Genomic DNA, 27,687 nt, shown 5'->3' on the forward strand with positions numbered 1-27,687 from the left:
ATGACAGGCACCAGTGAAAAACAGAAAAGATGCTGAGAAATGACATGCCACATACAAAAATCACACAGCTTGCTTAGATTTATAAATGAGCATGTTGGCTACTGCTGGCATTTGGCACCTATCAACTGTTATGCGAAATGAGCTCTCTTTTGAGGAAAAGGGGCGACTTAGTGTATGCTTTACCCGCCTTACCAGAAAAGACCTTTCCCAAATTCTTGTGCAGGGGAATTTTATAAGATGTAAAGAAATGACTACTGTATTAAATTCTGAGGCTGATGGAAAGCAAAAAGTGTTAAAACGCTGACTGATATCATCACCTATTTAAATGGTCTCCTTTTCCACTCTCCCCACCCCATCCCATTGTTCAAGCCCTTTATAGACACGCACATTCCTTCTCCTTCCCCCTAGTTCCTGTCTCTTAAATGTATGTTTATGTCCGGTGGAGAGGAACCTTGAAGACCAGATGGCCAAATTATTTCAAACAAGGTTATGACTCAGTTGTTATACTATTTCCTTTTGATTTTAATTTCTTCCTTGGCCATGTGAAAGACTTTCCTTCTAAACTTTTTGTGGTCTAGAGAATCGAGTCTTCAGTATTATGCTTAGAGGAGTGGCAGGAAGGGGAAGACAATAATTACCTGTTTGGGCACGAAGTAATCTGATCTTTGAAATGATTCATGTGTTTTTTAAGTCTACAAAATAACTGAGGCCAAGATAACTATTTGAGTACAGTAACTATAGGAAAATTGGTGGTCCATCATTTATTCTTTTCCCTCTATTGGTTGCTGTCATTATTTGTTAATATGAATTTTAGATTTTCAGACACTATCTCTCTGACTAGCTTATCTTTTTCTAAACCATCTTTGCATTAATTTCAGCTAATAAGAGTCTAGGAATTTCATTAAAAATTGTTAGATGAATGACTCAATCCATTGGCTATAATCTCAAATATCTTTTAAAAAGTAAAATATATATTTTATTATCTGCCTTACCTGCAGAGTATAATATTATTATCATAGCTAATTGTTTTTCATTTGAACTGCATGATATACTTGGCAAAATGCTTTTATGTGCATTGGCTTTTTGTGATCTCACAACCAGTCTGTTATGGACAGAGCCCTTCTTTATCCAACAAACATTTATCAAATACCCAATATATGAAAGATTAGATAGATAGATAGATAGATAGATAGATAGATAGATAGACAGATAGACAGATAGACAGATAGACAGATGGATAGATTGCAGGTCTTCAAGTAACGTCATTTCATCATAACATTGATGAGATGCTGTAGGAACTTAACTCTTGTTTATATCAATTAGCCTGTGGTAAATTAGTTTTGTTTTACCTCATTTTACTTAAAGTCACAGAACCTAATGATAAGCGAGGACTTACTGTACTTCCTTTTGCCACTTGAACATCTAGGAAGTATCTCAGAATTTTCCTGTCCTAAACTGAAAATTTGTTGGAAAGATCAAATCCAACAAACCTGCTCCAACTATTTCTCAGATGGTGGCAACTCCAAACTCCAGATGTTCAGGCCAAAACTTTGGATTCAATTTTGACTTCTCTTTTTCTCTCACATTCCACACCCCTTCTTCCTGGAAATCAGACTGGCTGTACCTTCAAATATATCCAGACTCTCACTATTTCTCACCGTGCCGTCTTCTCAGGCACATTGTCTCCAGTGTGATCATTGTAATAACCTCCTAACTAGTCTCTGCTTCTGCCCTAAAGTATTGTCAGTCGATTCCCAATACAGCAGCATGAATGTTAAAATGTAAGTCAGACCACATCATTCTTCTGCTCACTAAGGCTCCCCTTCTCACTCAGAGTTAAAGTCGAAGTCCTCACAGTGGTCTACAAGACTCTACATAACTTGCTCCCCACTCTTCCAATCTCTCTAGCCCTGTTTCCTGCCAATTTCCCCCTCATTCACTCTGGCTGCTTTGAATGCCTTGTGGTTCTGCCTCAGGGCCTTTGCACTGGCTCTCCCCGCCACCTGGCACTTTTCTCCTGGTCAGTCACATGGCTTGCTTCCTGATTTCCTTCAGGTCTTTACTCACATAATACCTTCTCAGGAAAGCCTTCCATGATCACCCTACTTACAACTGGAACACCCCATCACCAACTTCCACCACTCTCTATCCCCCTTCTCAATTTTTTCCTGTAGCACCTAACATCATCTTTGCTAGTCCACAAAGGCTAGGCTACTCTGTTGTAGACAACCCCAAAGTTCAATGGCCTACAATTAAAATTAAGTTCTCACTCATGTAGTTCCTACTGCGCGACTAGTTGCTTTCTAGACAAGCATCTTTCAGCAGTGACTCAGGACCCCAGATGTTTCTATTCCATAGCCTGAGACGTGCCTTCCACTGGCTGCAGCAGGGAATAGAACTGGAGAGCCATAAACCAGCTCCTAAATGCTTTGGACTAGAAATGATACATGTCATTACTGCTCACAGCCCCCTGGCCAAAGCCCACCATGGGGCCTCACCCAACTGTAAGGGGCTAGGAAGTCTGGGAAGCTTTGGTGCCAAGTAACCTGACATTCTATATATGTAACTTATTTATTTAATGCCTGTCTCTTTTCACTAAATAGTCCCATAATGGCAGGGATCTGTGCCAGTTTTGTTCACTGCTGTAGCTCCTGTGCCTAGTATTTTTATTGGTCAGAACATCTGTGGAATGAATGAATGAATGAATGAATGGCAGGCTCACAGCCATTGGGAGTCGGTAAGGCAACAGTGTGCTTGGCCTTGTAAACGTCACCAAGGAGCCATTACCTTTATCTTGGAAACTCACGAAGGACTTCAAGTAAGAGAATAAATGTGATTACATTTGGGCAAGATGTGTAACATTCACAAAGCAATGAGGAGAGCCATTCTCTAATCTAAAACTCTCTGTTCCCCACCACACTTGGAATGAGTCCCTCCTAAGGAGAGCCTAGTCCTTCAGGGTCTGGCCTGCTTTCCCCTGCAGCCCATCTCCTGCCACGTGCTCACGACAGCCTCTGCTACTGGCATGTCGAGTCCAGGCAGACCCCGAAGGTGCCATGCGGTGTCAGGCCTTGGTGCCCGAAGAGACACGCTCAAGGCCAAACAGCTGGGAAAAGCCCACTGCCTGTCATCCTGGGGCTCCTTCTACTTTGCCACATGCCCAAAGAAGACTCATAAAGTGCAAAGTGGCCATGATGGGAGGTAGGTGCTTTTCTTTCTGGTGTGCTCATTGAATGAACACTTGTCAGTACCAGTCCAAGACTAGCCTCACGGAATCAAACACAGTGGGTTCAAGAAGAGTCCCCCATGTGGGAGCTTTTCCCATGTCAGCGTCTCGGGTGGTAGCCCAGTGAGTTTTCTCCAATAGCCTCGGCCCAGGGCCTGGTGAGACCAACCCAACAAATTAGCATCTGTGCCTCCCATTCCCCACAGGGGGAAGAATCACAGAGCTTGAACTGGGCATTCTAGTTAAAATGCTGACAGGCCACACGCATGGAGTGCAACTTAAACCACAGGGTCCTATTAAAGACCCTGTAAAGAAGGTCACTTCTGTGAGTTTCTCATGCTCAAGTAATAGCTGCTTCTAAGGATGCTGTTGTTTCCATCATTTATGAGAGCGCAGTAAAGAAATACCGCATTACCCTTGCGAAGCCCCTCCTACAATCAGTGGGGCAGGATAGGATTTGTCTCCCCTCTTCTCCTTCCTTTCCATGGAATGAAGCCCATTTCTCTTTTCACCACATTTTTAAAAAAGCAATTTCCCTAAGAAACCCCCACCTGTTACTCCATCATGTTAACTGGTTCCAGGTGCCTGGGAGAAGGTGGCTTGGGAGACAGGATGAATGAGGAAGAAACACTGTAGCAGAATTCCTTACCTTGTGCTCGGCAGGTGTCCCATGAACATAGTGGTGAGCTCCCAGGCCTTGCAAGGTGCCCAAGCCTCCTTTTGCCATATTTACCCAGGAACTCTCTTCAATGGTGGGGACCAGGCTCCCCGCAACCAAGGTAAGGCCTGAAGTGTTGATTGTCAGCGTTCGCTCAACGGATCTGAAATAGTTCAGAATTCCTAGGCTGATGCGCTGAGAGAAAGAAAGAACAGGCTGAGGACTTGGCCCTTTGCTAGCCACACCCAGAGTGACACTTACAATGGGGCCCTGGAGCTTGGCAGGCAATCCTACTGCTGAAAAAGGAATATACCACCCCCAGAAAGGCCTGGTTTCTGGAAAAATCAGAACAAAGTGTAAAGATGTGTTGCTGCTGAAACAGCAGGAAAGACCCCTTTCTAGACAACCGAACATATCAGATGCCTGAAACCCGTGTGCCGGGCCATCCACGTACCTGCAGCTCTCTGACTGGCAGGTGGCGCAGATACAGAAAGGACAGGTAGGTCCCTCTCATTAGGACAGGATCCCCATCCCTGGCCCGTCATCCAGGCCCAGCAGCTGTAGGGCCCTTGCATAGTTGTACCTGTAACAGGCAGGAAATGTAGTAAATGCCTTTCACCTCAAAGTGGTTTAGAAAATTCATATACACCAAATTGAAGTCATTTTATTTAACCTAAGGGAGTCTCATAAAAGCCATTCTTTAAGAAATGCACTGAAGATAAAATAATTACTCTCTATGATAAATAGAAAAAGAAATTCCTCTTAGCAATCACCTCTCGTTAAAAACCCAGTCCTGAAGTGAAACATTAATTTTGCTGTCTGACCTTCTTTAACAGTCTTGTTTTTATTTCAGCTTCAAATATTTTAGAGTTAACATATAACCTCTACATTAATCAGTCACTCAGTTGTCCCCTCAGTTTAACCCATTTCCGTGAGTCAACAATAAAATGATTTAATTTTACCCTGTCTCTTTTTTCTGCTGGAAGGGGCCTCCAGCACGTTTACTAAGACTTATTTGTGCTGGATTATTTTCATTTTGTTCCATCGAAAGGTCATCTTCCTTCATATTTTTATTCTATCAAACAAAAAGTAGCATTGGTTGGATTGTAATAACATTTGCAATATTATTAACGAATTCACCGTTGGGTCATCACAAAATGAAATTTCATGACCCAAAGTCTATTTAGATGAACAAGTAGAAAAGCACCTTGATCCATTTCAACCCGACAAGAAAATCTATTTCTAAAATAAATTAGGGGTCACTGTTTCACCATTATTTAGTCTTTGTTTTACAAAACTATTCTCAGCTTTTAAATATCACCCCCCCCCACACACACACACACCTTTTACGTGATTCATGTAAACTTTCACGATTATGAAGAGTTGATACACACACTTCTCTAGCGGATGTTCGGAACCTGGACCTCTGATCTAGTCTTGCTCCTGGCTGAGAGAGATCAGTGGATTAAACACTTCTTTCTACTTTTTAACTACATGATTAAATCATTTAAATTCTTCATCCTATCTTTGCATTTGGAAAATGGCATGATAATAGAAAATAAGTTGCTATGAGAATTAAATGACAGGATAAATGAAAGCTTAGTGACTGGCACCTTATAGGTCTCTCCTGGTCATGGGTTACAGTGGTCAGTCAGCCCTGTAGGATCTATCACAGAGTTCATGGTGTACACTTATTTCCACATTCATCTACCCTGATGTCAAGAAGGATGGGGTCATGCACTCAGGGCCTCTTGGAAAACTGGGTAGAAGGTGATATTGATGTATAGTCCTGCCCTGGCCCTCTGGGCAGCCTCTTTCTTAGTTGCCCTCTCTGCCTGTCCCCATTCCCATAAGCTGTGCTCTCACAGTGACACCAAATCCCCTTGAGAACACTGTGTGGCAATAGCTGAGGTTGGAAGCCCCTTTCTTTGGGTTACTTACATTTTAACTTTTTATTTATTTATTTATTTCCAAATAAGAGCTGTTTATTAGCCGGCCGGCGTCTGATTTCGAACACCCCTGTGACAGAGTCTTTGGAATCAGCCACATTTTAACTTTTTTAAAAAAAATTACAACAATGCAGAAATTAGAGGTTGTTCCCCAATATCATTTTTAATTTTCCCACAGCAAGGTAATATTTATCTTGTCACATGGCCACCCAGATAAAGATGACATTTCCAAGCCCCCCTTGCAGCGAGGTATAACCCTGTGACTAAGTTCTGACCAATGGAATGAATGGGAAAATGCCACATGGTGGCTTCTGGGCATTTCCCTGAAGTGGCAGCTTTCCCGCCCCCATGCTCCATCCTGCTGCTTAGAACGTGAATGTGCAGCTGGAGCTCCAGCTCAGACCAGGGGTTGATGTCGGGTATGGAGGGTGCATCAGTTGGGACTCCTGGATAGAAGGAACACGGGTCCCTGAGGAACACACCAACTCTGTACTTCCTTCTCCTAGATGTCAACTTGAGGGAGCAAGAGAAATTTCCATCTCCTTTAATCCTCTGTTATTTTGCGTTTATGACCAACAGCCAAACCTAATCTTAAAAAAAAAACAGTTCCCAAGACTCTAAAAATAGACTACCAGTGCTTATGATGGGCAGCGGGGAAGAAACGTTTGGACAGGGTATTAGCCAGGGTGGGTGAGAGAGAACGTTGTCCAACTGAGTATCATTAAGCGTCTTCCCATTCTGCCTGCGGGGAAGGTCCTGTCTATTCCGGGTTAGGGTACACATTAGTGTCTTTCTGTGTAAATGTCCCAAACCCTAGGACTGGAAAAGACCTTGGAAGGTGACGTGGGGCACTGTGGTTCCTTAATACAGAAACACAAGATCATTATCCCAAAATAAAGAGACTGCCCATTATTTTTTTTAAAAAAACTCTGTAGGAAAGCACACACTCCGTGAAGGGAGTTGAACTTGGACAGCTGCTGTCTGACCCAGCATTTCCGGTCAGAGACGCCCTAGGGAAGCTCTTTGCCTCCCAGGCCTGCGGCACTCGGTCCAGCATTGCCCAACGTGGCTCCGGGGGGCCAGCTCAGAGCCGCAGACTTTCTCTGATGACACTGTGACTTTCTCAGTTATCCTAAAATTACTCAGAATTACACAGGAAGGATCAGAAAGTGACATCAATTATAGTGAAAGAAGGAAGGACTGAACAGACCACACAAGTACCGCTGGGCCAGCAGATTGCCAGGGAGAGAGGAAGAGGTGGCAACAGGCTGGTGAGCGGAGCCCAGCAGCTTCCAGGAAGAGAACCGACCCCAGCCCACAGCGGGAAACTGCTAGGAAATGCCAAGCCCAGGAGCCTATCCCCTGAGAGAACCGGGCTGCGGTGCGGACTGGCAGCAAGGTAGATCGGAAACCAGAATGCCAGCACCCCCGGTGTTCATTCCGTCTTCCTGGGAAGGCAAATCCTTCGACATTCTCTCGGCCTCGTGGCTGGGTCTTTGTCAGCACGGCTGAGCTCACATATTTGGACAGTTCCGAGATTGCCACTGATTGCAAATCTCATTTTCTCGGGGGAATTGGCAGTGGCAGCGGAGTGGGAGGAATAACCGGAGGAAATGGGATCCTGTTATGTGTTCCCCACCCTGTCCCAATGTCTCTCAGCTTACGTGTGTATATCCACAGAATAAAAAGACCGGAATGACACACACCAAATGTTAATATTGTTGTTTATTGGGTGGTGAAATAATGGGTGATTTTTATTTTCTTTCTTGAACTTCTCTATACCTCACAAATTTACTGCGATAAATACATATCACTATTGTCATAAAAAAAAATGTTTCTTTTTAAAAATGTTCTGTTAGCCCTGGCTGGTTTGGCTCAGGGGTTAGAGCATTGGCTGGCAGACCGAAGAGTAGCAGGTTCGATACCCCATCCCAGGTGCGTGCCTCGGTTGCAGGTTTGATCCCCAGCTCCTTTGGGAGGCGGCCAATTGATGTCTTTTTTTCTCTCTCTCACTCTCTCCCCCTCCCCCTCCCTCCCTCCAACTTATCTAAAAAAAAAATCAATGGAAAAATATCCTCGGGTGAGGATTAAAAAACAAATATAATAAAATAATAAAATTAAAAAAAATGTTTTTCCCCTGAACTTCTTGCCCATTGGAGCTACCGTATACAACACCACTTCTGTGAGCATTCGCTATGTCCTCACTGTATAGCCTCATCTCTGCAGGTGAGGGCACATAAATAAGATGGGTAAATGGCTGTCCCCTGCTCTTTTGGTGTGGCCAGGGAGAAAAAGCAAAAAAGGCAAAGGGTGTAGTATTTTCTGCCACTTCACTGCTCCATAAAGTTAAAGAAAAGTGACCAATTTAAACCATATCTTTAGAAATACAATGGTCCATAGTAGTAATTAATGTTTATACATTAAATAAACATTTTAAGAAAAGGTATTTTATTGGGGAATGGAGTTGGACACAAGTAACTTGTTATAACAGAATTACAGATTTGGAAAGATTCACACAGGGCTAGCTGGTCCATTCCTTTTTCTAAGTAAATTATTTTAAAGTATTTTTTCTTTCAAAAGAGTATTCAAAAAATGCAGTTTATTTGGAGCAGAATTCTCTCTTGTTAGTTACATATCATCATCAATGAACACCCAAACCCAGATCCTTAAGTGAGTCTAGAATTAGAACTGTGGTTAAAGGAAAGAGTGGCCAGCCTTCCATGCAAATGGTAGGTAATGGCCAGTTCAAACTGTGATAGAAACATTACAAACATTACTAATGTTTAGACATACGTTGTGTTCAAATGGATGTGGAGAAACAGGTTCTCTCAAAAGTTGCTGGTTGGGAAAAATGGTATACCTCATTGACAGGATCTACAAAAAATTTTAAATGTGCACATTCTGTGAATCAGAAAATCCATTTCTAAATATCTGCTCTCACAAAACACATGCACACAAGGAGGTGTGAACAAGGAAGTTCAGTAGGCAGGGTTTCTAATGGGGGGGAAATAGCAACAAGGATCCACAGGGAGCTGGCTTTGCAGTCTGTAGCATGCAATAAAATATACTACAGCCTTGCCCTGCAGGTGTGGCTCAGTGGTTGAGCGTCGACCCATGCACCAGAGGTCGCTGGTTCAAGTCCCAGTCAGGGCACATGTCCTGGCTGTGGGCCCGATCCCTAGTGGGAGGCATGTTGGAGGCGGCCAATCGATGTTCTCTCTCATCAATGTTTCTATCTCTCTCTCCCTTCCTCTCTCTCTAAAAATCAATAAAGAAAAAATACATATATATACCGCAACCTTTAAAGAGAACAGTAGAGACAGATCTCTAAGACACTCTGTTGGATGAAAAAAGCAAGTTGCAGAAAGATATCCATAAGGTATGACGTATTTTTAATATAGAAAACTAAATTATACTGTATGTATTTTTTTAGGGGATATAACGTATGGATATAAATGCATTGAAAAGGCTCGAAGCAACGACGGTGTTTACCTCCGAGGAAGTGGAACAGGGACCAGAATTAGAGGCCCTGTTAAAGTTAATAACTTTTCAGTGATGTTTCAATTTTTATAAGGAGAAAAATAATTTGACATGTGTTAATTACTTCTGTAGTTTAAAATTAATTTAGAAAACTCTTTTTTTAAAAAAAATTTTTATTTATTTTTTTGTTACAGATATTTTACCTTTTTACCCCATTGGCACCCCCCACCCCACCCCACCTCCGCCCCGTCCCCGGCTTAGTTGTCCATGTCCATTGATCATGCACACATGCATATAAGTTCTGTGGTTTATCTCTTCCCACCCCCCCACCCCCCCCTCTTCTGAGGGATGTCAGTCTGTGCCCTACTTCCATGTTTCTGGGTCTACTGTATTCCTCAGACTGTTATGTTCATTATATTCCGTATATAAGTGAGATCATGTGGTATTTGTCTTTTTCTGCTTGGCTTCTTTCACTTAGGATAATACTTTCCAGGTCCCTCCATGTCGTCTCAAAGGATAAGAGATCTAGAAAACTCTTTTTAAATAATGTTTTTATTGATTTTGGAGAGAGGAAGGGAGAGAAAAAGAGAGAGAGAAATATCAACGTGAGAGAGAAACATCCATCAGCTGCCTCTTGCACGCCCCCCACTGGGGACAGAGTCCGAAACCCAGGTATGTGCCCTGACTGAGAATTGAACCTGCAACCTCTTGGTGCATGGATCGAAGCTTAACCCACTGAGCGACACTGGCCGAGCTAATTAAAAAAACTCTTTAAAGAGAAAATAGTAACTCTACAGTGGAGAAAACTGGCAACCATGTGATCAGGATTAACATCCCCAGTGATGCCATGTTGATAGCATCTGCCCCCGATATGATGTGACAAGAAGGGCACTGGGGTGCTCTTCCCTCAAACCTATGACCTCGGTGTAACCATGAGAAAAACATCAGACAAACTCAAGTTAGGGAACATCCTACAGGTCGCCTGACCAATACTCTTAAAGTCTACCAAGGTCATGATAAACCAGGAAAGACAGAGAAACTGGCTCAGACCTGAGGAGACTGGGGACACATGACAATTAAGTGCCGAGTGGTGCCCTGAAGAGGATCCTGGACTACAAAAAGGACATTAATGGAAAAACCAGTGAATTCCAAATAAAGTCTAGTTTAGTGTACAGCACTGTACCAATGCAGCTTCCGTAGGCGTGGCAAATGTACCACAGTAATATAAGATGTTAACCATAGGAGAAAGTGGGTAAAGGAATACCTGGGAACTCTTTGTACTATCTTTGCAACTTTTCTGAAATCTAAAACTATTCTAAAATAAAACATTTTTTTATTCCCTAAAGAAAGGTTACTGGTGAACAGTATCCACTGAGAATCGATCGGGAACTTCTGAAGTTGCACTACAATTAGTGCTTACGTTCCCTCACACAGGACACAGAACTGACAAAAGGGACAGTCCTATGAGGTCTGCTTTCTTTCATGCAGAAGGCCCTTTAAAAAGTTCTCTTTCATGGGGAATCGGTGGTCACTTGCCAGCTTCAGAGTCAGGATGCTCTCCGGCATGCAGATGCTAAAATTCATACTTGACTGCAATGTGCTTACAAAACAGTAACAGAGCTTTAAAATTCATGCCCACGTTCCTGTGACTCCTCCCAGCTGCCACCTTTCGCTGAGTGCTCGCCTCATCTGATTAGCGTTGAACACTCAGAACGGCAGCATGCCACCGCTGTGCCCTCCTCTGCGCACAGTGACTGCACCAAGGCGGAAGGAATACTTCAGGGGGTCACCAAGTAACACCCAGAGGGAAATGGGAAGGAAAGTGGAAAACTATCGATGACTGCGTTAGAATGTCCTTCCTTAAACCCTGTGCTATTTTCTGTTCCCTGCTCGGGGAGCTCTTCCCCAGCCCGTTGCACGGCCGACTCCTCATCCTCGAATTTCAGCTCCGATGCCCCGGCCCTGGGGGAGTCGGCCAGTCTCCCTGCTGCGGGTGCTCTTCTCTGCCCATTGCCCTCTGCTCCTATGGCTCCCTTCATGGCACCCACACGTGTCCGATGTACATTTACTTCTTTGTTCACTCATTTATTGCGTTTCGTTTCCCGAGCCCAATGCAACTCCCGGAGTAAAGGCAGCAGTATGTAATAATCACTGAATGAATGATTGGGGAAAACTTGCATGACACTAATATGTAGGGTAACGTGTGTGTGTGTGTGGGTGTGTGTCTGTGTGTGTCTGTGTATGGGTGTGAGTGTGTGTGTCTGTGTGTAGGTATGGGTGTGTGTGTGTGTCTGTGTATGGGTGTGAGTGTGTGTGTGTGTCTGTGTATGGGTGTGAGTGTGTGTGTGTGGGGTATGGGTGTGGGTGTGTGTATGTGTGTGTCTGTGTATGGGTGTGAGTGTGTGGGGGGTATGGGTGTGGGTGTATGTGTGTGTCTGTGTCTGTGTATGGGTGTGAGTGTGTGTGTGTGGGTATGGGTGGGGGTGTGTGTATGTGTGTGTCTGTGTATGGGTGTGAGTGTGTGTGTGTGTGTCTGTGTGTGTGTATGGGTGTGAGTGTGTGTGGGGGAGTGTGGGTGTGTGTCTGTGTGTGTCTGTGTCTATGTATGGGTGTGAGTGGGAGGTGTGTGTGTGTATGTGTGATGTCTCCCCTCACGCTCTACTTCTAGAATCTGTAAGTATTCTAAGTCTCTTTAGGGTCTAGGTTACCATGAACCAAGTTAAAATACAGTGCTCACATTTTTCTCCCTTTGGTCAATTCCAAGAACAACATTTACAAGTCAGTAAATAGCCGGAGGAAGTGGTTTTCTTCCTCCTTTTTTTTTTTTTAACATTTAGGCAATTGCATTCAAAACAGATTTGGTGACAGCGGACTGCACTGTGTCAGCACCCGACCTCCCTTCTGCGCGAAGGGAGGGCAGAGTTGCAGAGACCAGTTCTCTCCGCCGTGCGCTGGGCTCCTCACACGGCTGCTCTGGGTGCCTTCTGCCGCCCAGTGCTTACCGAGCCAGCACCTCCTCGCACCGTGCACCTTCTGCTTTGCACTGACACAGGGGTCCCACAGAGGGGACCTCCCTCGTCCCCTGAGTATCCCTGGGCACTGTGACAACTCTGTCCCCTGCTGGTCTGACCACAGCCTGGACCTCATCGCTTCCCCATGACTTCAAACATGAAGCTCTTCATCTCTGGCTCATGTTCCTTTGCTCCCTACCTCTCCCTCACTCACAGTCACCTCCCTTCACCCCCACTTAGCCACCCGGAGTTTACTTCTCCCTATCCTCTCAGCCAAGGAGGGAAACGGATTTGGGGTGATGGCCCTCAGATGTGGATACCAGAGCTTCCCAGATTAAGGAAGATGATATTGGCCTCAAGAAATAGACTGTCCAGGATGCCAGGAGCAGAGGCCTTGTTCAGATACCTGGGCTGACTCTGCTTTTGCTCTCCCCACAAGCCCCCCGTTGCCTATTCCCACCTGTCTTCCCCCTCAGTTTTGTTTAAGAAGTAGAAGAGCTAGCCAGGTCAGTGTGGCTCACTGGTTGAGCATTGACCCATGCACCAAGAGGTCGCCGGTTTGATTCCCGGTCAGGGCACATGCCCAGGTTGTGGGCCAAATCCCCAGTGGGGGGCCTGCAGGAGGCGGCCAATTGATGTTCTCTCTCATCGATGTTTCTAGCTCTCCCTCTCTTTCTAAAATCAATAAAGAAAAAAAAAGAGCCAGAATCTTTTACATGTCTCTTGTTAGTATCAGGTCTCCTTGAATGGTGAAATGACAATAGAACAGGAAAAATCTGGCTGTTTTCTCAGTTGGGCAGGATGCTCGCTGAGGAGAGAGCACCCGTGCAGGTGCACGCACTCTCAGGGCTCAGGGGCCAGGGAGACCCAGCCTATGATATGCGGCTTTTGCTCCTGGTCAGTGTGGCCATCTCATTTTTCATTAGCCTTTATAGATCCTAGTCTAAAAAGATTGGAAAGTTATAGAAGGTGTGGTGTGTGTGGTGGAAGTGGTGGTGGTGGTGGTGGTGGTGGTGGTGGTGTGTGTGTGTGTGTGCGCACGCATGTGCCTATATGTTTGCTTCTGGATAATCTGTTGTCTCTCCCACAACCAGCCTGGGATGGTGGATTATGACAGTGCTTCTCTTTCTAGAAGTCTACCAAACTTCTCCATACTTCCAACTTTGTGTGTAATTTTTATTCACTGCACAGTTGTCTTTAGGGGTGAAAGTAATAGAATCACGTGGAGTGGGCTCCCTGCAAATTCATGCCCTCGCATGTCAACTGGGCCCTCTTAGCTCCACGATCACCCTTGTATTCTCCCCTCCCTGAGGGCCATCATCACTTCCCCCAGGGACACCTGCGCACACACCACGCTCACCCTCTACCTCACCAACACAGACACCTTCCTCCTCCTCTCCTCTGAGACAGCCCGGCCAGCCACGAGCTCCCACGTTTCATCTCTTTGCTCCTGAAAGTTCTATGTGCCTCACTCACCTCGTGGACAGTGATGCCATTCTCCCTTTCTCAAAATTTTCCACCCCATCTTCTCCTCTTTCCCCAAGGTCATCTGTTTCTCACATTTACCCTTTCATGTCTTCCATCTCCTCTTCTCCACTGCTCCTTCCCCTCAGGACACACTGAGTGTTCTCATCTTACATAAGCGGATGAAACGACATGCTTCTCTTGGAACAACAAACAAACAATAGCAGATTATAGCTTGAAAAAAGCTATAGTGCCATTACAAATGTCCACTAGCTTTGGGTAGAAACTCCCTTTCACTGCCAATTTTATGCCTATTCCATGAAGTAGCTACCTAACTATCTTCTTTGTCTTCAATTTCTCCCTCTTTCACTCCAACTAACACCCGCTGCCACATTAATCTTCCTTAAAAATACAGCTTTGCCTATAACATTTGCCTTACAGGATAAAGTACAAATTCCTTAGTCTGGAGTTTATGGGCATCTGCAAACTGCTCTCTCCTCCTCCTGTAAAAGCTTCTCTTCAGTTAGGTCCACATGAGCCTTCCACTCAACCACACTTGAACACTCCACCACAGTCTCTCCTCTGCATGCTGTTCACGCTTTTCTCCTAGAAAGTGCTCCAACTTCTGTCTCCTTTAGTCCTATGCTGTCTTCAAGCCCGGCTCCTGTCTGCTCCTTCAAAAAGTTTTTCTCAATAGAACCAACCTTGTGGGGACCACTTTTTGTCTAAACACACAATATTTAACAATCGCCCAACTTATTTGGCATTGAGCACTAGGATGTGCGGCTGTGCACTGGTGTTTATCGGTGGAGTATAGTCCTGGCAGCAACAATATCTTATATTATACCTCTTCATAGCCCTCTTTTGAATTAGCCTTTGTTGATTTTTTTTTTTATCCTCACTCGAGGACATTTTTCCATATTTTTTGTTCAGATAGAGTGAGAGGGAGAGAAAGAGAGAGAGAGAGACAGAAACATCGACGTGAAAGGGACACATCAAGTGGCCGCCACCCACATGACCCAACCAGGGCCGGGGACAAACTGTAACCGAAGTATGTGCCCTTAGCGGGAACCGAACCCGGGTCCCTCTGGACCGCAGGCCGACGTGCTAACCGCTGAGCAAAACTGGCCAGGACACCTTTGTTGATTTTTATAATGAAAACAAACCTGGTTAAGTAATAGAGCTTTGAGGTAGAGGGGATCTGAAAAACTACCAAAGAAAATTTCTTTTCTTTCCCTTTTTTTTTTTTTTTTACAATATTTTTTTAAAAAAATTTTTATTGATTTTTTTTTTCTTTTGAGAGAGAGAAATACAACATTGATGTGAGAAAGAAACATCAATCGGTTGCCTCCTGCACGGCCCCCACTGGGGATCAAGCCTGCAACCCGGGCATGTGCCCCGACTGGGAATCAGACCAGGACCTCTCAGTCCATGGGACAATGCTCAGTCCACGGAGCCACTCTGATCAGGCAAACAAAGTAAATTTCTAAGATCTGCACACAGGTGGTGAGTTGAATGGACAGAAACACTGGTTATTTCTCCCTGTGGTACCTGGTGGAGGTTGGTGTTGCTGTAAATATTCTCCCAGATTTGGTCAGAGTTGCACTGTTGAGAATCCTAGGAAGCCCCAAAAGTTGGCTGAGATGGAGCCAGCATGACCGTCTTTGCAGCGTGATCACGGAGCCCTCGTGTTACTCACTCAGGGCTGGAGATCTCGAGTGGAACAGAGAGGAGAAGGAATGATTGGGAGAAGGGTTACTCCCATCTTCTCAGCAAGAATTTGGTCATGCAAACGTAAATAAGAAAGAAGCCCCAGGTGGGACTTTATTCAATTAAAAAAATAAAATTTAAATCAGGTTCATCCATTCAACACTGTAAGTATTCAAATGCAGATAAGAGCACATTTAAAATTCTGTTACAACTCCCTAAGTACAAGAGCAGGTGGAACCCCTACAGGTGTTGAGGTACCAGGGAAACCCATCAGTCTGGAGTACAAGTTGTCTGCAGTTAGGAAGCTTCCAGGAGGTAGAGGAGGAGGCAGCAGGGTAGCAGGAGGAAAGCACAGGCCTTGTAAGGACACAGACCTAGGCTTGTACCCTGCAGAAATGCTGGCTTTTCAACACAGAGAAGGACAAGTCAACCTAACAAGAATACTCATGATGTCTTTCCCAAGATCACTACAAAAATGCCTGGCATGTAGCAGGTGCTGAATAAATGTTCCGTCTCCTCTTCTGGAGGTAAAAAGTTGAATAATAATTCCAGAGCTGAACTGCTACTTCAGTGATACACATGTTACTATATTTTAATCATTTTAATATCACAAGGAACCTCAGTGATTATTTATTCCAACCCCTATCAAAATCTCAATGGCATTTTTTTCTTGTCGAATAGAAAAATGTATCCTAAAATTCATATGAAATCTCAAGAGACCCCAAACAGCCAAAATAATTTTGAAAAAAAAGAAAAAAATTGAATGACTCACACTTCCTGATTTTAAAACATACTACAAAGCTATAATAATCAAAATGGTGTAGTATTGTAATAATTTAGACATAAAAACCAGTGGAATAGAATACGGAACTTAGAAATAAACCCTAAAGTATATGGTCAATGATCTAGGACAAGGGTACTAAGACCATTCAATAGAAAAGGTTCTCAATAGAACCAACATTGTGGGGACCACTTTTTGTCTAAACACACAATATTTAACAATCGCCCAACTTATTTGGCATCGAGCACTAGTGTCTTCAACAAATGGTGCTGGAAAAATTGGATACAACATGCAAAATAATGAAGTTAAACCCTTATCTTACACCATATACATAAATTAACTCAACATGGATTAAAGATATTAACACAGACCTAAAACTATAAATCTCTTAGTAGGAAACAGGGGAAAACTTCATGATATTAAACTTGGATATGATACCAAAAGCACAGGCCAAAAGAGCAAAAGTAGCCAAATGTGACTATATCAAACTTATACACTTCTGTGCATCAAAGCATACAATTAAAAGAGTAAAAAGGAAACCAATGGAATGGGAGAACATATTTAAAAATTATATATCTGGTTAATATATCTTGGGTTAATATCCAGAACATGAAAAGAACTCCTACAACTCAACAACAAAAAAGCAAATAACCCAATTAAAAAATGGGCAACAGATTTTAAATAGACACTTCTTTAAATATAATATGCAAAGTCCAAAAAACTATATGAAAATATGCTCAAAATTACTGATCATCAGAGAAATGTAAAACAAAACCACAGTGAGATATCACTTCATACCCATTGGGATGGCTAAACTAAAAAAAGGAAAGAAAAAAATAATGTGTGTTGGTCAGGGTGCAGAAAAATTGAAATGCTTGTGCACTGTTGGTGAGCTTGTAGAATGTTGCATGTGCTGTGGAAAATACCAAGAAGCTTCCTCAAACAATCAAAAGTAGAATTACCTTATGATCCAGGAATTCCACTGGAGTTGGCAGCAGGATCTCAAAGACATATTCATGTACCCATGTTCATAGCAGCATTATTCACAATAGCAGTGAGATGGAATCAACCAAATGGTCATTAACAAATGAATAGATAACCAAATATGGTGGATACATACAAGGAAATATTATTCAGCCTTAAAAGTGAAGGAAATTCTGACATATCCAACAACATGGATGAACTTGAGGACGTTATGGTGGGTAAAATAAAACAGTCAATAAACAAAAAGACAAATATTGTATGATTCCACTAATTTGTAGTACCTAGAGTAATAAAACTCACAGATACATAAAATAGAATAGTGATTTCCAGGGGTTAGGGGGAGGGAGGAACAAGGAGTTATTGTTTAATGTTCAGTTTTGCCAGATGAAGAGTTCTGGAGATGGATGGTGGTGATGGTTATACAATATGGATGTACTTAGTACCACTGAACTGTACACTCACAAATGGTTAAAATGGTAAATTTCATGTTATGTGTATTTTACCACAATTTAAGAAAAATTATATAATAATATAATGTAACCTTCACTTTGCTTCCCTCAATGTTAACATCTTGCAAAACTACAGTACAATATCACGACCTGGATATTGACATTGATACAATCAAAATAGAACAGATCCATCACCACAAGAATCCCTCCTGTTACTCTTTTGAAGCTACACTCCTTTTCCTTCCCACCATCTCTCCTTAACCCCTAGAATTCATAAATCTGTTCTCCTTTAATCTACAAGGGAAAATGGTTATTTTCTTACTTTCAACAACTTTGCTTGGAGTTGCATTAATACATCTATTCTTCGTTCTTTTAGTTTGATCAAAAGCTTCTTTTGCCAAGGATCACATCTTGGCTTAATCTAGTGGATAAACATGTTAACATAAAGTTACAATGTAACTGTTGTATAAATGAACTCATACAGTCTTTATAGGATTGACTCTTTTTACTCATAGTTCTTTAGAGATTCATCCATATTCATGGGTATGTCATTAGTTTGTTCTTTTTTATAGCTGACTGCTATTCCATGGTATGTATGTACCAGTTAGTCTAATCAGGTGGTACAGAGTTACCGTTTTACAAAATTAAAAAATTCTGGAGATCTGTTTCACAACAACGTGAATATACTGAACACTACTGAACTGTACACTTAGAATGGTTAAGATGATACATTTTATGTTAAGTGTTTTTTACCACAATAAAAATGAGATAGTTTAGTCTAATATTTTTGTTTCACAGATGAAGGAACTATGACTATATGACTAGACCAATATCACGCAGAAACTTAATGCTAAAGCTGGACTAAAATCCAACTCTTTTGACAATTGTTACTCTCTCCTGAAAGCTAACAGGGTTATAAAAGTTTAGTAGTTAGATTAGAGAGTTCCAAACAAAGCCTTCATAGTGAATTCATGGCCAACATTTTTGAAACGGAAAGAAATTCAATTTTCTGAGAACAGTTTTAGTAAGAATTTAATCTACAAAGGAAAATGGTTATTTTCTTACTTTCAACAACTTTGCTTGGAGTTGCATTCATAGATCTATTCTTCGTTCTTTTAGTTTGATCAAAAGCTTCTTTTGCCAAGGATCACATTTTGGCTTAATCTAGTGGATAAACATGTTAACATAAAGTTACAATGTAACAGGATGGTTGTCAATAAAAGTTGGCAAGCAAAGAGATTCAAGGACCTCCTGGAAAGGAACCGGGCTTCAGTGCTGGAAATTTACTAGAGCATGTGAAGCCTTGGAAAGTGTCTGTGGGTTCACAGATCCTTGGAAGGAGACTGTTGGTGCCTGGTCTCTGAGATGCAGTAGCTCCATCTGGGATGACACAGCACTATCCATGAACAGAAGGGACCCTGGATCCATCAGTGTTGGGCACTGCACTTGACTGATGGGGAAGAGAAGTTCACTCACAAAAACTTCTTGTGACGCCACATGTAAAACTTCACCTTTTACACTAATGAACTATATTTCAAAAATTAGTTCTATGGTTAAATAAATCAATCAATATATGGATAACTCTCTAAATTTATATCTAGTTCTAAGCTCCAGCCTGTTATATCCAACTATCTCCCTGATACCCATACTTAGCTGGCAAGTCTAACAATGTAAAACAGAAGGTCTGGCTTTCCCTACACCAACCACCTATTCGCTCAAGCCCCAGGCTTAGGAGTAATTATTTCTCTCCTTTCCTTTCATTCATCTTTATCACATAAGACTTTCCTTTCCTTCAAAATACACGAATACATAACGCACAAATATATAATATATGAATACATAATACATGAATAATGAGGATCAACTCCTCATTATTTATGAATTTTTGTATTTGCAAAGTTGCCTACTCACAAAAATGTATTTGTAACCCCAAAGTAGTATCCACAGAGACATGCACAGAACGGGGAGCATCGGAGTCTCCCTCCTCCAAATTCCCAGCTGAGGGCAAGCAAGGCGATATTTTGCCTTCTTATTTCAACCCTTATACTATAAGCAAGCATCCTTTCGTGGTCTATTTAGCCCCGTTTTTATACTTTTGTGCTTTTTGTTGGCGATTTCACCCTTTAAAATGGCCCCCGAGCAGAGCACCAAAGTTCTGCCTGGTGTTCCTAAGCACAGGAATTTAGGAATTTCCATGTCTTACAGAAGAAACATGTATTTTGGTAAGTTTCATTCTGGGGTGTGAGTTATAGTATTGTCGGCTACGAGTTCAATATTAATGAATCAACAACACATATTAAATAGTGTCTTTAAACAGAAACCCACATAAAACAAGGTTACGTATTGATCAGTTGATGAAGCTAACCCTGTATTTCCCTACCAGCAATGGTTCAGTTTTAATTCAGTATTTATGGCAAATTTATAGAACATAATTACCCCAAATAACAAGAATCAACTGTACTTATCACTACCTAAAAATTATTTCACTTAATCTGCTAACATGTTTATTGTTTGGGAATTGTATCTCCAGCACCCAGGGCCATGCCTGACCCACAGAATGTAGTCAATAAATAATTTTGGTCTAAAAAGCTGGATTTATACAAATCAGTTATACCTGCAAGTGTTAATCGTTGTGCTTGTGAAGTGATCACTAACAACAAGACGGGAGTTCTGACCCGACAGAGACGGGTACAGTGTGGCTGACTTCACAGACCCGAGGCAGGAAGGAGCTGGGAGAGCCTGGCACAAGGCCAGATTCTCCGACCTGCTCTCCTGAGGGGAGAGCACCTACCCTGTGTCCTAAGGGGACAGTGTGCTGAGGGAATGAGCAGAGGGGACAACAGGGACCTGAGGGACCTGGTGCTGCCAGGTGCCTGGCCTGCTGGGAGGATTCTTTGTGACCCTGTTGATGTCACGGACGGGTAGGTGCCACCAAGGTCTTCTCGCCTTTGTAAAGGAAACCCAGTTTGCTCTTTTCCAGGGCTGTCCCAGGTCCTGCCAAACACACATTCTCCACTTCAGCTTTCCCAGCATCATACTTTGGAAATGTTTGCATTCTCTGTTGTTCTATGAAGATCTTTTGAAATTTCTGGGAAACCTAAACAGGACTAAGCAGAGAATAAAAACAAAAAAACAAACAAAAATGTCAGATTGCAATTTCAAAAACAGCTACAGATCCCCTCTGAAACAAATTTTAACATGGCTTCTGATAATGTGAGTTTTTAATGATGGGCAACACTGTTACAGCAGAGCAGACTGCACGACTTTAAAAATCACTATACACTAAACTACTAACCTCGGATACCAGTGTTTTAATCTTGGACAGTGGTATTGCAGAGAAATTGCTTTTCTGTCACTGTTCAGCTCAGCCATCTTCCTAATATTCTTAATCTTTTATAGTCATTTGTATTATTTCATTTTCTTCCATTTCTTTTGGAATATTAGTGTCTTTGTTGCTGGTTTCTGAGAGTTCATTTATGACTAAAGATGTTATTTGTCCACACCACAGATGAAATACCATGGTCTTTGTTATCATTTACCATGGTGTTTTATTTTTTTGGTTGTACAAAAGCTGTGTATCAGCCTTGGCCGGTTGCTCAGTGGTTAGAGCGTCAGCCTGCAGACCAGAGAGAGTCCCGGGTTCGGTTTCCGCTAAGGGCACTTACCTTGGTTGCAGTTTGTCCCTGGCCTTGTTGGGGTCGTGTGGGTGGCAGCCACTCGATGTGTCTTTCTCACATCAATGTTTCTCTCTCTCCCTTCCCCCCTCTCTCCCTCCCGCTCTATTTGAAGATAAATGCAAAAATGTCCTCAGGTGAGGATAAAATAAATAAATAAATAAATAAATAAATAAATAAATAAATAAATAAAAAAAAAAGTTGTGTATCAAAATATAATCATGCTCTGTTTTTTAAAAATCAGGATACAATGTATGCTCTAGTGAGTATAAAGCATTTTGCCAATGGGAAAGTTATTGCCACACATCCTGAGAATTGAAGGGCTTTTAGACACTAGATAACTCCACCAGCAAATGTGTCAAATCTTGGCCTTATCTATATAATCTATTGTGGACTATAACCTAGCTTTTACTTTAAATCCTGCAGAAAAATAAATCCTACAAAGCCCCCGGGGTGGATAGTCAAGGGTGTCATTACTCTTATAGAGAGCAAGTTGAACTGCTAATCTAAATCTGTTATTACTGTTCTATTTTCTCACTCTAAAAACAATTGTGGCAGTATAAACAGCTAACTTTTTGGAAATTACTAGTGTTTTCTTTCATGAACGCCTACCTTTGTATTAAGAAAGAGTCCATCAGGTACCAAGGCAAACAGTTCTATTTCCTTAGCAGCGGCCCTCAGCTCCTCCACGTCATACAGGATAGTAAAACGGAGGAGCAGGAGCCTCAGCTGAGGTTTCAGTTCTGTTTCTGTCATGTGTTGGGGAAGAACGAAAGCAGCTTCAGTTCTCATCGACTCTGGAAAGAATTCCAAAATCAGGAGCGGGAAGGCAGACAGACATCAGACAGGAAGGGCAATGGGAGAGCCTTTCGAGGTCACTGGAGGCAGGGCCCCCTGTGATGGGGAGGGCCGTTCTGCTCCTTGCACGACCTTCTCTGCCACAGTTCACGGAGTGCACCACACTGGGCCAGGCGTGCCTGACACACTCTTGGTTCTGACTTTCCGGGTGAGGTAGCCAGGACCCTCTCCCCACCTTTCAGTCTGCCAGAGAGACAGAACAGACCCTCTGGGGAATGACTTAGTGGGAGCAGAACTATCTATGGTCCTTCATGGTAAACCAAGGGTATGCTTGATCAATTTACCAACAAGTTAGACAAAGGTGGGAGGCTTTCCCTCCTTTCGCCTGCTCACTCCTACTCATCTCTACAAGTACCCAGGTTGGACTCTCCTCCTCTGAGACGCCATCTCTGACCTCCCACTGGGGTGGCTGCCTCCTACTCTAAGCAAATATGTCTCTGAGAGATCTGATCAGGTTTCTTAGTCATCTGCAACACAAGGTAAGGGCAGGAAGACTACTGATTCGGATAACGAAAGTCTTTCAAAATCATGTAATATTAAAAATGAAAGAAATCTTAGCGATCACTTAATCTGAAAGGTTTCTTTTGGAAATGAGTAAATTGAGGGCCAAGATGATGAAATGACCTAAACTCACAGCAGAAACAGGTCTGGAGCTCAGTACTCTCAACTTCAAGTTCATTGCACCCCTCCCCCCTTAATTGGCTAGTTATAAAGATAGAGATAATGCCTGGCCAGTGTGGCTCAGTTGGTTTAGCATCATCTTGTGCACCAAAAGGTCCCAGTTCAATTCCCAGTCAAGGCACATGCCCAGGTTGCAGGCTCAATCCCCAGTAGGGGGCGTGCAAGAAGCAGCTAATGGATGTTTCTATCTCTTCCTCTCTCTCTAAAATCAATAAAAACATATTTAAAAATAAAATAAAGATAAGGATGTCTAAGATAAGTGTTTGTTATTTCTTTCCATCAGAAATTATCAGGTTAACACCTATTTATTAAGAAGATATAACTTTTGGGTACATAGAAAAATTTCAAGCAAGATCATGCGACAAAACCATGAAATGCCCATGTGGGAAGTCACAATCTCCTTTTCTCCACATCACTCTAGGGCAGTGGTTCTCAACCTTCCTAATGCTGTGACCCTTTAATACAGTTCCTCATGTTGTGGTGACCCCCAACCATAAAATTATTTTTGCTGCTACTTCATAACTGTAATTTTGCTACTGTTATGTCTTAGGCGACCCCTGTGAAAGGGTCGTTCGACCCCCAAAGGGGTCACGACCCACAGGTTGAGAAGCGCTGCTTTAGGGAAAAAAGATGAATTCTTACCTGAAATGTTGGCATCCACATGGCCTGGAGATGCAGAGCCCTGGATGTCAGGACTGGTGTCATTGACATGGACCTTTTCATTTTCCTGACCAACCTCAGAGACTCCATCAACAGCCACAGTCAGCACGCTGGAGATGGGCAAATACTGGAGGGTCTACAGAAGGGCACAGCCAAGAGACTGCACGCCAACTCAATTCTCACAGAAGCTTCCAGATTTTGTTCAGAAGCAGCACATTGCTCTGATGGGGAAAGGGAGGTAGAGTTGGGCCTCAGTAACCTGCCCAATCATGAGGCAAAATCTGGAGCTGGGAGGCCCGTGCTATGATCAACTCTAAGTGACCTTAACCTCTAGGCAGGGCTACGTTGATCAAGCACCCATAAAGGAGAAGGTACTGTGGGAGGTGGTAGAGACACAAAAATGAATAAAGCATGGACCAGACTCAAAGAGGTCACAGTTTAGTGGGTGACCCTGACCGATGAGCAGATCATTATTGTATCATGTAACTGGGGAGAGATGATTCAGAAGAAGACCCAACTGTGACTGATTGGGAAGGGATAACGTCGAGGTGATGGTCAGGTTTCTGGTTTGGGAATCTGTGGTTGGTGGTATCACTGAGATAAAGTATAGGGGACTTGGTGGCGTGACCGCGTCACTCCTTTTTGATGCCTCTAGCCTTAGTCAGGGCCCTTCTCTGTGACTCTCTTTACCCTGTACTCATACTTATTCTATGCCTTTTTAAAAAATCACATTGTGTTTCAATTGGCTATTTACTTGCCCATTTTTCTAACGTCCTGGGGCCCAGTTACTTTTCAGCAAAGACTATATGTTCCCTACATGGCCCAGGACATGTACCTGGCATATATTAGACTCTCATTAGATACTGCTGAATAAAGAGTGGATCTACAAAGAAGAGCATAAATCCTGAACAAGACGACGAAAACGAGAACTTACAGAGTGAATGGGAAACAGTATAACAGAGACATCTTTGAGAAAGCTTAATTAATGGATCAAAAAAAAAAAAAAGATTTCAAAGAAAAGAGCTAGTGACCCATTATTTTCCTGACATTTGCAGGGCGGGTGGAATACAAAAACTGACAATCCAAAGTTAGATGTCAGGTGTGAGCAGACAGTGCTGGCCATCCTGGGAAGGCCCACGTCCTCACGTAGCTATGTCTCACATGCCTGCAGGTAGTGGTGAATAGTCTTGAGTGAGTGTAGGTGACACACTAGCCACTTTGTATAAATAGTCAGGTCTTCCTGCGTCACTAGGGTAGGAGGATTGTTTTTTCCCATAAGGAACTTTTCTTGGGCAACAGACAATCTATCAGCTCTCTGAAGGGCATCACTGTGCTCTTGCATAATGTAGGCAACTTGTTTCTGTTTGAGAGAGACACAGACACGGAGCTTGGTTATTTGCAAGGCTTATTCTCTTGTGTCATTTGCTTCCAAACATAGGGCAACAGGCCAAAGAAGAGGTTCTTGGAATATCAAAATTCTTTACTATTCTCAATTTGACTCACAAGGGCAGTGATCACATTCTTAGGACTTTGAAGGAGAGAGACTCCAGCAAAAAGTGAGTGCATAAGGATGTTTCGTAACTGGAGTTGGCTTCTTAGCTTTTTACCTATAGTAGAGGAGGATACATCTAGGAAGAAAAATTCATTTTCTGTCATACAAAGCTTCCTTCAAATTTTATTAGTAAAAACAGGTGCCATTATCTTCTGCCACTGACAGAACAGGCATCCACTCGTTCCTCTCCCATCTTTAGCCATGACTTTAAAAAACTGACAAGTTACATTGTTGCTGAGAATGTAAATTGGTACAGCTATTATGGAGAACAGTATGGAGATTCCTCAAAAAATCAAAAATATATGGGTATGTGTCTGAAAGAAGCAAAGTCAGTTATTCAAAGAGATATCTGTATTCCCATGCTCATTGTAGCATTATTTGCAATAGCCGAGATATGGAAACAATGTAAGAGTCCATTGATGGATGAATGGATAAAGAAATATATATATAATATTATTCAGCCATGAGAAAGGAAATCCTAATATTTTCAACAACATGGATGAAAATGGAGGCCATCATGCTAACTAAAATAAGTCAGACAGAGAAAGACAAATACTGTCCGATCTTACTTATACGTGGAATAAAAATGTTGAACTCATAGAAGCAGAATAGAACAGTTGTGATCAGGGGTTGAGGGCTGGGTAGAATGGGGAAATGTTGGGCAAAGGGAACGAATGTGCAGTCATAGAGGGTAAATAAAAATAGAGCTCGAATGTACAGGTATGGTGACTATACTTAATAGTAATGCATTGACAAGCCATTTTGTTTCATATGAAAAATAGCCCACAGATTCTATTCATGGGCTTCCTACCTTGTAAAGAGGATAAAGCTGCTCCATGATCTTACTGTGTTGGCAAAGTCTCTTCCACCTAAGCGTGTGTAAATATTTACTCAGGGCCAGCTGGCCAATTCTCTCTGTATAATGCTTTAACAACAACAACAAAAATTAACACAGAATACAATTATAATAGGAACACTGAATTAAACTTTAAGAACACTAACAGTAGGAAAATCAGTCTCAAATTATTTTGGAAAGATATAATTTTTTACACGAAGACCATAAAATTAAAAAAAAACCTAGCTCAAGATACCATTCAAATTTAAATAAAGCAAGTAGGCATTTCTAAATCTACATGACCTGTTGCCAAGCCAAGAGAATGTAGCTTCATGGATCAGTTAGTGAATTAGCAGTCACACAAAAGCCTGCAAATTTGTCTACAGCCGAGCTTAAAATGTCTTAAAAACTGAAGTTACGAGTCTAAAATACAAAGCACATTACAAGTAAGATATTAGCTTTTAACTTTAGACCAGAAATTTTATTTATACCTCAAAATAGTTAAATAAGTCAACTTTTTTTTTTTTTTAATGTTTTATTTCTGATAATAAAACAATACTGGCTATGATGGAATAAGTAGGACCAGACTTACTCTTCTATCAGAAACAACTAGAAAATAGGACACAATGCACAGGGCAACTGCTCTCAGCAGTGCAGGGCTGTGGTTCTTGAGAGAAACAAATGAGATAAGCCCGACAATAACCTTGTTTTCTGCTGAAGAAGCCACTTTCTGAACCTTGGAGAAGGAAAGGGAATCCTAAGCACAGCACAACGGTTTCTCTGAGTTAAGAAGAAAAAAAGGAACGTCTGGGAAGCTAAGTCAGCTAGAGTTTGCAGGGCAGAGTGCTGGAGAAGAGAAAGTTATGCAGAGAAAGGGCTCCAGAAATCTGCGTAGAGATCCCTTTCGGCTTTCTGCTATTAAGCGGTGGGTACAGAGGGTGAAACTCCATGAGGCTGTGCAAAGAATAACTGATTAGGGAATTGTAAGCTGAACTGTTTTCAGAGTTCATCCTGGGCTAGGAAATGTTCAAGTGCATCACACAGAGTGAAGAATCCTCACGGAACATGTGAGGCATTCAATGCCGACAGACGTCAGAGTGGTCACAGCTTAATACAAAGGAGAAACTATCCCTTGAGTAAAGGTACTCTAAACCTGTTCTGACAAAGCTTAAAATCAAGCCTTGAAAGTATAAAGCTGATCTACAACTTAATTGTTTGCCAGAACAAAGTCCAACACTCTTTAAAGGAATAAAAATAATCAGCATTCTATAGTGTAAGATTGCAATATCTAGTGTCCAGAAAAATTACTAGACATGCAAAAGCATAGAAAAATATGACTCATGAGCAGGAGAAAAATTAATGGAGCGAAACAGACCAAGAAATGGCACCAGTGATGAAATTAGCAAAAAAGTACTTTAAAAGAGCTATTTTTAATATGCACAGTATATTCAAAGATTGCAAGAAAAATGTAAATATAAAGAGAAAGTTAAAAATATAAAAAACAGTCATGCCCTGGCCACTGTGGCTCAGTGGCTTGGGTGTCGTCCTGCATACTGAAAGGTTGCAGGTTTGATTCCCAGTCAGGGCAGAACAATATTCTATCAAGTACCACACTGCTTCTTAACTCTTTCTCCGGTTGTTAGACATTTGGCATTTTCCCACTTTAATTGGCATAATGTTACAATAATATTCATGGAAAATGTTTTCCCCATATT

The 27,687-nt window shown here is 42.2% G+C and overlaps 1 pseudogene; it reads right to left on the reverse strand.

Moving 5' to 3' along the window:
- Positions 1-27,687, reverse strand: part of LOC118620720 — a 101,012-nt pseudogene that overhangs the window by 68,285 nt on the left and 5,040 nt on the right.

This window comes from Molossus molossus, unplaced genomic scaffold (assembly GCF_014108415.1).
Source record: "Molossus molossus isolate mMolMol1 unplaced genomic scaffold, mMolMol1.p scaffold_m16_p_8, whole genome shotgun sequence".
Lineage (NCBI taxonomy): Eukaryota > Metazoa > Chordata > Mammalia > Chiroptera > Molossidae > Molossus > Molossus molossus.